A 12035-nucleotide genomic window follows, 5' to 3' on the forward strand; every position below is an offset into this window, starting at 1 on the left:
TCTGGTCTAGTGTGGGTAAGGGTGTCTTTAGGAATACATGTCATTCCTCCTTTCCACCAAATTCCTAAAAATTTCACCTCATTAGAGGGAGTCTGGACCTTTTCAGGTGGAATCCTTAATCCTAAGTTCTCCAGATGGACGATAATGTCATTTTGTGTTTTCTGAACCTTTTCTATCTGATTTCCTCCTATTAGCACATCACCTATGTATTGGCAAGTTCTAACTCCTTCTTCTGTTGGGATTAGTTCCAATCCTTTTGCTAAAGCACGGTGAGCTAATGTGGGAGAATGCTTGTACCCTTGAGGGAGCCGTGTAAAAGTAAACTGCTGCCCTTCCCAGGTAAAAGCAAAACAATCCTGGTCCTCAGGTTGCAAAGGGACCATAAAAAACATATCCTTGACATCGGTAGGTGCCATAATAGGGTGAGCTTGCTCCCGGATAGTAGCATAGACACATCCTCAGTTTTTAAGGTTGAAATTTGAGCTCCAGTATCTACCCAAAATGTTATTGGGATTTGCTTAGGTCCTACAAAACAGGTAATGGTAAGATCGCCTCGCTGATTCATAGTGAGCTGTCTAATGTGCACCCATCCTCTGCCCCCTGCACCCTCCTGCCCGCCCCCTTCCCATCGGGAAGCAAAGGAGTTAGTTTCCTCGCCGGCATCGGCAGATTCGCGTCGGAGAGATCTAAAAGGGGAGGCGGCGGAGCATTCGGAGTAGGGCCGCTTACCCTCCAGCCTGAAATTACAGGTTTCTCGGGCCACCCCTTAACCAGTTTTTCTAGCGTGTCAGTCGGTAACCCATCCATCAGACCCCGGGGAATGACTTTCCGCCATCCCATAGCCCACAATGCGCATTGCTCATTTCGCTTGTTTGGTATGTCCCTTTCCCCACCCCCTGCCACGGCTTGGTGAGGGATTTTTTTTTTCTCTTGGTCTGGCTGCCAGGGAGTTTTTAACTCCGTCCGTCTTAACCCTTTTGAGTCTGGTTTGGCAGAGGGGGCACTAACAGGATTGTATTTTCACCCATAGTTAATTAATTCTTGGGCGACTTCTCCCCATGTCCATACCCTTCAGTTTGGATCTCTACGATTGGGGGCTGCTCTTTCTTCCTGGGCTGCGGCAACTCTCTGGCCTTGGGGTGCTGCTCTGATGGTTCCTTGCAGCTGTATACCGATCGGTTTCAAAGATTCAAAAGTCCCTTTATTAACAGAGTCGTCCATTTGGGGTCTACTGGCATCATCATGGAGGATTCTTGTCAGGGTCTAAGCTCACAGTTATATATCATTTGCAGGCAAGCCACCTTTTGAACATTTTCCACTAACTGATGGATAGTGGATCACCAACCCAGTGATAGCAAGGGGGTCTCCTCATTCTAAAGGATTAAGACCTCCAGCCCAATGGGCTGTCCTCTGGGTTAGGGACCAAGGAGCACGGTGACCGCCAGTAGTTAAAAACACTCCAGGGCCCCAATATCCTTCGGCTTCCTTTTCACTCAACGGTATCTGATCTCCACCCGACAACGACACTCTCCACACATACTCTGTCTCCGACTCCCTAGGAGTATGGCTAAATTCTTTCTTTAGTTTAGCCCATTCCATAGTGGTGTAAGACACTTCCGCGATGGTAACTTGTGGGGGAACATTTCGATCATTGTCAAACTCATACTCCGTTTCAATAAGAGGCCTGAGCGAACAAGGAGGGGCTGCCACCTCATCCAATCTAACTTTCGCTTCGCCTAATTCCGTGCTAGGGTATAAGGGATTTTCTTCCCTCGGAGAAGACAGACAAGTATCTTGATCTCTCTTCCCATCCAAAAGGAGTTGTTCTTTAAGGGCGGACTGCAAACAACTCGCTTGAGCTCGCTCTTGATCTAATTGCCCCTTTAACTCCGCCACTTGCCCTTGTAAAGATTGTACCAGGGTCTGCAGAGACTGTATAATTTGGACACTGCATCGCTGATCCCAAGCTTCTACAGCTGCCACTAGACTAGCACCCAGCATGGCGCAGACAACAGATTTCCCTTTGCCAGACCAAAGTCTAGCATTCTTGTGTAAGGCACTGATTCGATTGGTGACACTCTGCAAATCATGCCAATTATCTCATGCCCAATCGCAACCCGGTACTGAAGGGCACACATTATGTTTCTCAAAAAAACCATACAACACATCTCACCCTGAAGGGAGTGAGAGGCTCTCACCCATATTTTCTCAACAAAAGTCAAGCTAAAATTGGGTTCTCAACTAAGATCGGGGGCAGTCACCTCGGGGAGGACGCACGTCACACACTAACAGTCAATAAACACAAATTCAAAAATTTCAACACAAATTCCTACCCCCTTATGTCCCCAAGAGGCACACACATATATTCACAAATATTTCAGCGCTTCTCCAATACACATAAATACAAATAATAAAAACAGCACTCACACGCCATGGAATCCTGCCAACTACGGCAGCAAGGTGTTAGGTCCCGGTCTGATTGTTGGTCCGGGAGGGGTTTGTAATGATTCTGAGGGTGCGATTAAGACACAAACGAGGTCAAATGCCGTTTACTCTAACTTTACTATTATTACCTTAAAATGACACTGGATGGCGATAGAACAAAGGCAGAAGTATAGGAAAGAAGGAAAAGAGAAGCAGTATTATGGAGCACAGCAAGAACAGTCACCAGCAACGAGATGTTGATCCTTGATTCTCAGGTCTCTCAAGTTGTGATGATGGTGAGGGTCGATGGTGGTGAGGGTCCCATTTGCAGTGGGTGCAATGGTAATTTATAGTCCCTGTCAACTTATAGTTTGACCAATCAACGTGACAGTTGCTTGTGCTCATCCAATTATTGTCCGACACGGTCGAGGTGTGAGCCCCCCTTGCCTCTGCCCCCTGGGCAGTGCTGGGCCCTGCATGGCAGATGAGTTTCTTGGGGTAAACAAGATATGGTTGTTCTGAGAACCAAGGACGTACCTCCTTTGTTGTCATACCATGTACTCAGTGGCAGATATCTTGCAGCAAGCGAGCTTTGAGACATCCTGTTTTTCTGTTGGGTTCTCACAATGTGGCAATTACTGAACTTCAGAAGAAAGCCAATGGAGAAAGTTTACCGTCTCTCAAGACAGCAATTCACAGGGTGTCAGCTGAAACATTCCTTGGCAGATGAGATACACATTGGATTTATGGTGGTTGGGCACCACTGCCTGTTTGTGCATGAAGAGTAATCACCTGTCTGCTCCAGCCAGACTGCTGTCTGTCCTAAACCTCCGGCATCAAGGTATGAGGAAAAGCTAAAAGGCTTTTGGTCCTCTCCTAGTAAATCCATGCATGTTTTAGGAGAGTACTTTTGTCACGAAGCTATATGGTATGAGGAGGGAGGAACTGGGCACTAATGTGGGTTATAGAATACCCGCTCTTGCCAAGTGAGGCTGTACCACTTACAGCAAGTAATTAAAGATTAATCAAGCTCTGGAAGGAAGGAAGAGGGAAAGAATGAGACTCTGTCTAGCAGACAGGGTGATGGCCCTGCCCTCACAGAAGAGGCAACTTAGTTCTAGCTCTTGTTCCAAGGGCTGATTTTGTATTTTATATTAAACAGATACTAGATTAAGTGACCAAGATCCAAGTGTTTCTTCATACACACCTCCCCTCATCAACTAACGAGAACTTCCAACATTTTAACATTTACTTTGATATATAATACAGCTTCAGCAAGAGATCCTTAGAAGGCATGCCGAAAAGACTATGGTGTTCCCGTTTGGACATTTTAAGAAGGGCATGGAGTATAAAACTTCTTGGTCACAGAAGGGACCACACTTGCACATTTTGCTTTCTAAGTGAGTGCTCCAGCCATTCACATAATGTACTCATCAACTTGTATTGCATATTTGCCTCTAGGCCTGACTCATAGAGGCTGTGACTGCCGCATTCCTAGTTTTCAAAATCCTCTCTCCATTATTAGTGTTAATTAAGGTTTACCACACTAAAGCCTCTATATCCCCATCTTCCTCTGGCAATGCTTGCTTTAGTAGCACAACAGGAGCAGATCTGCAGAAGCAAAAGTCAGTACTGAGGACCTGGCATCCATATTTCACGTGTGCAGGTTTTCCTTCAGACTAGCTCTAGCCTGATCCTATGGATTGAATGTCCATTAGTGACTGGAGCACACTGAAGTACCCTCAGGACATGAAAGACTGGAGCATCCAAATAATTACTTATTTCTTAAATCTGTTGTACTCAGCATGTGTGCCCACATCGACACAGCTGCAAAAACAATTTGTGGTTCAGGATGGAAAGTTGGCATGTTGGTAAGTCTCTCAGCAGGCATGTTGAGAGCCAAAAGTTTTCCAGGGGTTATTGTCTGTGTACTTTGGAAAAAAATGGTGTCTCCCTGACCAAATGGAACTCCTCAATGAAGATTAGGTGTTGTAATGTGCAACGGTCATCTCCTCTGCTGAATTTGATGGCATATTTTATATTAAATGCAAACTATTTGAATAGTCCTATAGACCTAAACTATTTTTGGGTCCAGGGGAGGGCCATGAAGATGATCAGAGGGCTGAAGCACCTCTCCCATGGAGACAGGCTGAGAGAGCTGGGGTTGTTCAGCCTGGAGAAGGCTCCAGGGAGACCTTATAGCGGCCTTCCAGTACCTAAAAGGGGGCCTACAGGAGAGATGGGGAGGGACTTTTTACATGACTGTGTAGTGATAGGATGAGAGGTAATGGCTTCAAACTGGAAGAGGGTAGATTTAGATGAGATATCAGGAAAAAAAAATTCACTCTGAGGGTGGTGAGGCACTGGAACAGGTTGCCCAGAGAAGTTGTGGATGCCCAATCCCTGGCAGTGTTCAAGGCCAGGCTGGATGGGGCTTTGAGCAACCTGGTCTGGTGGGAGGTGTCCCTGCCCATGGCAGGGGCGTTGGAACTTGATGATCTTTAAGGTCCCTTCCGACTCTAACCATTCCATGATTCTATGAAATTTTCCTCCTTGCCACAAATGATTTATTTTGGCAAAAATCACAATTTTAAACCTTGAAGGGAAGAGGAAGAACACTGGGAGGACCCGATGTAACCTGCAGCCGTGGTACGGGTTCCAGGTGCACGGCACGGTGCGCATTTTCATGGAACCCAACCTCCCCACCTAAGACACCTGCAGGAAAGCCTGCTCCCGCCTTATACCCTCTCCGGGGAACTTGGTGTCCTCTTGTTGCGGCACACTTCAGGAAAACACTCATGGCAGAGCCACCCCCGCCACGGTAGTTAACACGACACTCGCTGCAGTCCCTCGGCCCCCAGCGCCCCCCCTCCGCCCCCCTCCCCGCCCGCCGTCCCGGCTCATCCTCCGCCGCCTCGGGGAGGCGGGAGGCGCAGGGGGATGAGGACGGAGGAGGCCAGGAGGAGGAGAAAGAGGAGGAGGAGGAGGAGGGGAGCTGCCTCCCTCCGCGGCACGCACCAGTAACCGCCCGGGTCGGGGGCGGGGAGCCGCTGCAGCCCCGCCGCCCCTCCGCGCCCGACGGCGAAGAACCGCGCTCCGCCGAGCAGCCTGAGGTGAGCGGAGCGGCTCCCCCCGCTTCTCCCCCGCCCCGCCGGGCCGGGCAGCCGTTGCGGGGCAGGAGGGTGAGGAGAGGGAAGCGCTCGGCGGGGCCTCTCCTGAGGGGAAGGCGGGAGGGAGCGGGGGAGGGAGGCCGCTCTCCGAAGCGCCGCCGGAGGTTTTGGCTGGGAGATGGAGCCCGGCTTGGGCCTCCCGCAGGCCCGGCCCTGCTCGGCCGGCTCCCGCGGCACCCCGCCGGGCCCGGGCCTGGCCTGCGGGCACAGCCCGGGGGGTGAAACGCCGGTTTTCCCCCTCTGGCCCCCAGCTCGGTGGGAAGGGGTGTGAGGGGGAGCAGGGCCTCTGCCGCCGGCCGCCACCCTCCAGTCACGGCGGTGCCACCCCGAACCGAGTGGGCCCTGCGGATGGGGTCAGGGCAATCCCAAGCACAGGTACAGGTTGGGCAGAGAACGGCTGGAGAGCAGCCCTGAGGAGAAGGACTTTGGGGTGTTGGTGGACGAGAAGCTCAACATGAGCTGGCAGTGTGTGCTGGCGGCCCAGAAAGCCAACCGCATCCTGGGCTGCATCAAAATAAGTGTGGCCAGCAGGTCTCGGGAGGTGATTCTGCACTTCTACTCTGGTGAGACCCCACCTGGAGTGCTGCGTCCAGCGTCCTCAGCACAGGAAGGACATGAGCCTGTTGGAGTGGGTCCAGAGGAGGGCAACAGAGATGATCAGAGGGCTGGAGCACCTCCCCTATGAGGCCAGACTGAGAGAGCTGGGGTTGTTCAGCCTGGAGAAAAGAAGGCTCCGGGGAGACCTTACAGCAGTCTTCCAGTACTTAAAGGGGGCCTACAGGAGAGATGGGGAGGGACTCTTTATCAGGGAGTGTAGCGATAGGATGACGGGTAACAGTTCTTAACTGCAAGAGGGGAGATTTAGATTAGATATGAGGAAGAATTTCTTCACTGTGAGGATGGTGAGGCACTGGAACAGGTTGCCCAGGGAAGTTGTGGATGCCCCATCCCTGGAAGTGTTCAATGCCAGGCTGGATGGGGCTTTGAGGAACCTGGTCTAGTGGGAGGTGTCCCTGCCCATGGCAGGGGGGTTGGAACTTGATGATCTTTAAGGTCCCCTCCAGCTCTAACCATTCTATGATTCTATGACAGCCCCAACTTCTGCCTGGGCGTAGCTCCAAGGATGGAGTAAATCTGACAGCAAGCAAAAAAAGGGGTGGACCAGGGCTGCCTCAGCCCGTACGTGCTCTTTTCTGCCACCATTGAGATACCTGGGCAGCTGGTGACTTTCTTCCACTTAATGATGCAGTGCTGCCAGGTCACCTTCAGTTAAAGCAGGTTTAGTTGGAGCTGCATGAAACTCCATGTGGGTATTCCTAACTAAATACATCAGTTGAGGAAATAAACCACATCCACGGGTTTGGTTTAACTTTGCTGCCTTTAAATAATGAGGTTTTTTCATTAAACCTGTGCATCTGTGAGTTGAATACTTATTGTATGTGTGCTTTTTCAGGCTCCTGCTTGACACGCAAATGGGTAGTTTACAAAATTCATGTATTTAGTGTGTAAAGAAATTTCTTCTAAGTAACAAGCAATAGGACAAGAGGAGATGGGTTCAAGTTGCACCAGGGGACGTTTAGATTGGGATCCTTCATGAAAAGGGTTATCAAACACTGGAATAGGCTGCCCAGGGAAGTGGTAGAATCGCCATCCCTGAAGGTATTTAAAAGACCGGTAGGAGTGATGCTTGGGGACATGGTTTAGTGGTGGACTTGGCAGTGTTAGGTTGATGGTTGGACTCGATGATCTTAAAGATCTCTTCCAACGTAGATGATTCTATGATTCTGTGATTCTATTCTAAATAGGTAGAGCAGATCTTTGGGAGATAGATTTCATTATGTACAACTTAACAGTTCCTTTGACTAGGAAGAGTATCCAAATACAAGTCTTCAAGGTGTTTTAAGGAACTTGGGGCATGAACATTTTGGACAGTAGTCAGTATTTGAGTATATTTTTAAAATGTAGCTGCTTACAAATAAAAGTGTATTTATACACTGTAAATGGAAGTGAGTCTGCAGTATATTAGAAATAGCTCTAAAGGAGATTAGTGGTGTATTTCTTACTACTTCAGGAGTCAGAGCAGTACAAAGTTCAGTGGTAAACTGGGCAGATCTATGTTTTTTATATCTAAAAAAATGTTAAATAAATTTCTTTGAAGGTAGCAATTGCTGGAGGTCCTGTTCGTGGAAAATGAGGTGGCATGTTCCCTTGCAGGCATGTCACCCTTGCAGGAGAAGGCTGCAATGTTACAAACACCACACAGTATTTTCCTAAATTAAAAAATTAAAAAAATTGTCGTGGTAAGCGATGGAAGAATCTGAATGGAAGATGTGTTGAACCTCAGGCATTGCAGTAAAGTGTGGCCTGTAGGCTTAAGGATAAAGGTCCAGAAAGCAAGTTGTAGTGCCAAGTATTTTGGAAGATTGCCTCCCAGGGTGGATTGAGCCAATAAGCAGGAGAGCTCACTGTCCTGCATTCATGTTATTACTTTCTCTCTTCAAACTTCCAGTACATTAGAATTAATTTTATAGATTAATGAAACTTTGTGCTGGGCCTAGATATGTTCTTGGAAAGGTTGATTTTCAACATTTTAATGAAGTGGGGAAGACAGAAGGGTGTAACTCTTCTGTATGTGGATAAAGCAAGAGAGAAGTCTCTGTGGTTCTCTGGGTTTATGAAAATACAGGCATTCCCTCCAGCTTTCCCTTTTTTGCAGGGGTGGATGTGGGTGTGAAGGATGGGAGAGGCTGATAAGAGTTGGACCCTGGGTTGCTGAAGTGAGTGATCTGAGGCTGATCTGGGTCTGGCTGGGGTAGGCTTTTGGTAGCTGCGGGCTGGAGGAATTGCTTGGGTCTGGACTGTGAAGCAGAGATGTGTCCCGTGGTCATTTTGGGATGCACTGACTGTGGGGAAGACACGTCTACTGTGGGTGTTCAGTACCAGACCCCCATTTCTTCCCATCAGAGGTCCATCTTTTTAGAGCATCAGTCTGTCACATGCCAGGGTTTCCTCTAGAAGGAAAGAGGATGGTGCAGCCTGCTCACCTCCTGATGCTGAGCCAGCACGTAGCCAGTGGGTATGGAGAGCAGGCTGCTCATGAAGGGCACCACAGAGTAGCTGTCTGAGGGCTTGCCCTGATCATAGGTTGGATGTGTATACTAGGTTGCATCAAACACAGTATAACCAGCCAGTCAAAAGAGGTGATTATCCCACTGTATTCAGTGTTGGTGCAGCCTCACCTTGAGTACTGTATGCAGTTCTGGGCCCCACAGTTTAAGAAGGATATGAAGGTCCTTGAATGCATTCAGAGAAGGGCAACAAAGCTGGTGAAAGGGCTGGAAGGCATGTCCTTTAAGGAGCGGGTAAGGACTTCGGGTTTGGAGAAAAGAAGGCTTAGGGGCAACCTCATTGCTCTCTACAGCTTCCTGAGGAGGTGAATGGAGAGGGAGGTGCTGAGCTCTTTTCCCTGGGATCCGGTGATAGGACATGTGGGAATGATGCAAAGCTGCACCAGGGGAGGTTTAAACTCGACATTAGGAAGCATTTCTTTACCGGGAGGGTGGTCATACACTGGAGCAGGCTTCCTAGAGAGGTGGTGAATGTCTCAAGCCTGTCAGTGTTTAAGAGGCATTTGGACAATGTCCTTAACAACATGCTTTAACTTTTGGTTAGCTCTGAACTGGTCAGGAAGTTGGACTAGATGATCATTGTAGGTTCCTTCCAACTGAAATGATCTTATCCTATCCTATCCTATCCTATCCTATTCACAGAATCACAGAATATTTTTGGTTGGATGGGACCTTTGAGATCATCGAGTCCAACAAACAAACAAACAAAAAAACAACCCCAAAAACCCCCAAAACCACCACCAACAAAAAAACTATCCAAAAAATCCCAGAACACCAACACCAAAACCAAACCAAAACAAACGCCCACAACCACACCCCGCCCCACCCCACCCACAAACAGATACAACCAACAATCTCGGGCACTAGAGCATGCCCTGAAGTGCCATGTCTACACGTTTCTTAAATACCTCCAGGGATGGCGACTCCACCACCTCCCTGGGCAGGCTGTTCCAGTGCCTGACCACTCTCTCAGTAAAGTAATTCTTCCTAATATCTAACCTAAACCTCCCCTGCCGCAACTTCAGACCATTTCCTCTGGTCCTGCCATTATTCCCTTGGGAGAAGAGGCCAACACCCACCTCTCTACAACCTCCTTTCAGGTAGTTGTAGAGGGCAATGAGGTCCCCCCTCAGCCTCCTCTTCTCCAAACTAAACATGTCCAGTTCCCTCAGCCTCTCCTCATTTGACTTGTTACCGAGGTCAGACTGACAGGCCTATAGTTTCCCGGATCATCCTTCCGGCCCTTCTTGTAGATGGGCGTCACATTGGCCACCCTCCAGTCATCTGGTACCTCTCCTGTTGACCAGGATTGTTGATAGATAATGGAGAGAGGCTTGGTGAGCTCTCCCACCAGCTCTCTGAGTACCCTTGGGTGAATCCCATCTGGCCCCATGGATTTATGTGTGTCCAGGTGCATAATAAGCAAATCATTAACTACTTCCTCCTGGATTACAGGGGGGTTGTTCTGCTCTCCATCCTTATCTTCCAGCCCAGGAGGCTGAACACCCTGGGGGTAGCTGGTCTGACTATTGAAGACAGAGGCAAAGAAGGCATTAAGTGTCTCAGCCTTCTCCTTGTCCTTGGTCGCAATGTTTCCCCCCGCATCCAGTAAGGGATGGAGATTCTCCCTGACTCTCTTTTTGTTGACGTATTTATAAAAACTTTTTTTATTGTCCCTTATATTAATGGCCAGGTTGAGTTCCAGCTGGGCTTTTGCCTTCCTAATTTTTTCTCTATATAACCTAACAAGATCTCTGTACTCTTCCTGAGTTGCTTGTCCCTTCTAAAGGTGATAAACCTTCCTTTTTCCCTAAGGCCCATCAAAAGCTCTTGTTCATCCAGGCCGGCCATTTTCCCCGCCCTTTAATTTTGCGCCTCATGGGAACAGCCTGCTCCTGGGCCTTTAGGATTTCCTTCTTGAAGAGCGTCCAGCCTTCCTGGACCCCTTTGCCCCGCAGGATTATCTCCCAAGGGACCCTCCCAACCAGGGTTCTAAACAGGCTAAAGTCAGCCCTCCGGTAGTCCAAGGTGGAGGTTTTGCTAACCCTCTTCCTTACCTCACTAAGAATTGAAAACTTGACCATTTCATGATCGCTAAGACCAAGACGGCCTCCGACCTCCACATCTCCCACTAGTCCTTCTTTGTTTGTGAAAAGTAGGTCTAGCAAGGCACCTCCCCTGGTAGGCTCTCCTACCAGTTGTGTCAGGAAGTTATCTTCCATACACTCAAGGAACCTCCTGGACTGCCTGCTCTCTGCTGTGCTATATTTCCAGCAGATATCTGGTAGGTTGAAGTCCCCAAGCAGAACAAGGGCTGGCGATTGCGAGACTTCAGCCAGCCTCTTACAGAATACTTCATCAACCTGCTCATCGTGGTTGGGTGGTCTATAGCAGACTCCCAACACAAATTCAACCTATGTCTGCTAATATGAGGGGAATTAAATTTCACTGAATTTCACTGAATTTTTAGAGTTGGAAGGGACCATAAAGATCATCTAGTCCAACTCCCCTGCCGAAGCAGGATTGCCCAGAGCATGTCAGAGCATGTTACTCAGGATTGCATCCAGGCGGGTCTTGAAAATCTCCAAAGAAGGGGACTCCACAACCTCCCTGGGCAACCTGTTCCAGTGCTCTGTCACCCTCACCGTAAAGAAGTTTCTTCTTATATTTGAGTGGAACCTCCTATGTTCCAGCTTGTGCCCATTGCCCCTCGTCCTCTCACTGGCAACCACTGAAAAGAGTCTGGCTCCCTCCTCCTTCAACCCACCCTTTAGATACTTATAAGCATTGATAAGGTCTCCCCTCAGCCTTCTCTTCTCCAGGCTAAAGAGTCCCAGGTTTGAGGATGAGGCCAGGTTTGTAGGAAGATCCAGTGTATTTTGTTATAGCAATTCATATATGTGGGAAAAGCAAACAAGCTTTTTTGTGCAACAACCAACATAAAAATCTACGTAAAATTAAGAGCTTGTAATTTGTGAGGGAAACGGTCCTTGCATTAGTGCATGTAACAATATTGTTGGTATTTGCATGGAAGTAGAGGTATATCGTGATTAATAGTAGACATGTTACTGTTTATGTTGGAAAGGGCAATACTAAAAATGCAGATGAGAGGTGAGGTTCATTGCAAGTTCCTAGGAGATTAATGGAGGAATATATCAAGGGGGAGCCTGAGGGATGTGGAAAAATTGAAAGGGGACAGAAGAGGGCTAACAAGATGCTTAGGGATCTACAGCACAGGATTGACAAGAAGAGGTTGAGGGCGCTGGGCTTGTTCAGTGTGGTGAAGAGAAGGCAAAGCGGCACTCTAATAGTG

At 48.5% G+C, this 12035-nt stretch overlaps 1 protein-coding gene and 1 pseudogene across 1 annotated transcript in view; one reads left to right on the plus strand and one right to left on the minus strand.

Moving 5' to 3' along the window:
* Positions 1 to 561: 561 nt before the first annotated feature.
* LOC141465968 (uncharacterized) lies at positions 562 to 2976 on the minus strand (annotated as a pseudogene).
* Positions 2977 to 5471: 2495 nt separating this feature from the next.
* DZIP1 (DAZ interacting zinc finger protein 1) overlaps positions 5472 to 12035 on the plus strand; it is a 45774-nt gene continuing 39210 nt past the window's right edge. Inside the window, exon 1 of the mRNA XM_074153603.1 lies at positions 5472 to 5537. The gene's annotated coding sequence lies outside the window, so the exon portion shown is untranslated. The remainder of the gene's footprint in view (positions 5538 to 12035) is intronic.

The sequence above is a fragment of the Numenius arquata genome, chromosome 1, assembly GCF_964106895.1.
Source record: "Numenius arquata chromosome 1, bNumArq3.hap1.1, whole genome shotgun sequence".
Classification (NCBI taxonomy): domain Eukaryota; kingdom Metazoa; phylum Chordata; class Aves; order Charadriiformes; family Scolopacidae; genus Numenius; species Numenius arquata.